A 2,500-nucleotide genomic window follows, 5' to 3' on the forward strand; every position below is an offset into this window, starting at 1 on the left:
TTCTTTCCCCATTTCTCTGACTTCCCGCCCTGCCGTTGCTCGGTAACGCCGATTGGAGCAAAGCGTTGAAAGAGATCAGGGAGCGGGCTAACCCAAAGCAGGAGATCCCTGCTGGTGGCGCAGCAACTCAGAGGCGAGTGCTAAGGAGCTACTGAGAAGCAAACTTGGTGCAATTGTAAGACGCAGCTGGGGAATTAGCTCAAATGGTAGAGCGCTCGCTTTGCATGTGAGAGGTAGCGGGATCGATGCCTGCATTCTCCACTCCTCTTTTGGCTCGGGGCAATGGCTCAAACGCAACAGTGGTGTCAGCTGTCGGTGAACCTGTGTACTTCCGAAGGGTCTCCACACGCTGAGGGACAGAGGGGCCAAGGGACATCAAATCCTTTGGTGTGCCGTAGCAGCAAGTCTTGTGCAGCCAAAATGGAAAGCTGAGATGAGGGATAAAAAAGCTTTGCAAGTATCAATGCCTTCTCTGAGGATTGAACTCAGGATCTTTAGATTATGAGACTGACGCGCTGCCTACTGCGCTAAGAAGGCACTGGCCGTGCAAACTGCTGGGCAGCATGACCAAGTAGGTGCGCTTGCGAGGCATCTAGAGCCATAATGCAAAGTGCGTAAAAAAGATTAAGCCAGGTAGGAGTCGAACCTACAATCTTCTGATCCGTAGTGAGACGCGTTATCCATTGCGCCACTGGCACAGCCTCTCCAGAGCAGCGGGCAACTCACAGTCCCACAACACTGCGGCATCAGCAGGTACACCAGGCCGCGAGCGTCAAAAGGCGCACGGCGGACAATCACCAAAGCGAGACACCTTTGCCGCTTCCCTTCGATTTTCAGGTGGTAGAGCGGAGGACTGCAGTGGAAAAAAAGCAAAGCAAAGTCGTCGTTAGGTCGCTGGTTCGACTCCGGCTTGAAGGAGCGGGCGTTCTTGTGCAGTAAGTGAGCGGTAAGGAGCTTTTAGCTCAAGGCAGTGCTCTTAACTTGACGCTAGTTTACATGTTGCTGCTGAGGCACAGGACACCTCCATTGCTTGAGCAGTTGCATCTGCACACCAGCAGGGAGTGCCTTTGAGCAGCAATGCACCAAAACACCCACCACTCTCTTTCAGGCAAAACCTCAGGCAAAAGAATTCATCTATCAGTCAGACAGGGCTCTCGGCTGCTCCCTCACGCTCGTGGCGGCTGCTACTTTCCGGTCACCTCGCTTCCCTTCCGTCGGCTCGGGCTCTTTCTCGGCTTCTTTCCCCATTTCTCTGACTTCCCGCCCTGCCGTTGCTCGGTAACGCCGATTGGAGCAAAGCGTTGAAAGAGATCAGGGAGCGGGCTAACCCAAAGCAGGAGATCCCTGCTGGTGGCGCAGCAACTCAGAGGCGAGTGCTAAGGAGCTACTGAGAAGCAAACTTGGTGCAATTGTAAGACGCAGCTTGGGAATTAGCTCAAATGGTAGAGCGCTCGCTTTGCATGTGAGAGGTAGCGGGATCGATGCCTGCATTCTCCACTCCTCTTTTGGCTCGGGGCAATGGCTCAAACGCAACAGTGGTGTCAGCTGTCGGTGAACCCGTGTACTTCCGAAGGGTCTCCACACGCTGAGGTACAGAGGGGCCAAGGGACATCAAATCCTTTGGTGTGCCGTAGCAGCAAGTCTTGTCGATAGTCTTGTGCAGCAAAAATGGAAAGCTGAGATGAGGGATAAAAATGCTTTGCAAGTATCAATGCCTTCTCTGAGGATCGAACTCAGGACCTTCAGATTATGAGACTGACGCGCTGCCTACTGCGCTAAGAAGGCACTTGCCATGCAAACTGCTGGGCAGCATGACCAAGTAGGTGCGCTTGCGAGGCATCTAGCGCCATAATGCAAAGTGCGTAAAAAAGTTCGAGCCAGGTAGGAGTCGAACCTACAATCTTCTGATCCGTAGTCAGACGCGTTATCCATTGCGCCACAGGCCCAGCCTGTACAGAGCAGCTGGCAACTCACAGTCCCACAACACTGCGGCATCAGCAGGTACACCAGGCCGGGAGCGTCAAAAGGCGCACGGCGGACAATCACCAAAGCGAGACACCTTTGCCACTTCCCTTCGATTTTCAGGTGGTAGAGCGGAGGACTGCAGTGGAAAAAAAGCAAAGCAAAGTCGTCGTTAGGTCGCTGGTTCGACTCCGGCTTGAAGGAGCGGGCGTTCTTGTGCAGTAAGTGAGCGGTAAGGAGCTTTCAGCTCAAGGCAGTGCTCTTAACTTGACGCTAGTTTACATGTTGCTGCTGAGGCACAGGACACCTCCATTGCTTGAGCAGTTGCATCTGCACACCAGCAGGGAGTGCCTTTGAGCAGCAATGCACCAAAACACCCACCACTCTCTTTCAGGCAAAACCTCAGGCAAAAGAATTCATCTATCAGTCAGACAGGGCTCTCGGCTGCTCCCTCACGCTCGTGGCGGCTGCTACTTTCCGGTCACCTCGCTTCCCTTCCGTCGGCTCGGGCTCTTTCTCGGCTTCTTTCCCCATTTCT

Source organism: Somniosus microcephalus, unplaced genomic scaffold (genome assembly GCF_052327205.1).
Source record: "Somniosus microcephalus isolate GS21.2 unplaced genomic scaffold, FLI_Smic_1.0 scaffold349, whole genome shotgun sequence".
Lineage (NCBI taxonomy): Eukaryota > Metazoa > Chordata > Chondrichthyes > Squaliformes > Somniosidae > Somniosus > Somniosus microcephalus.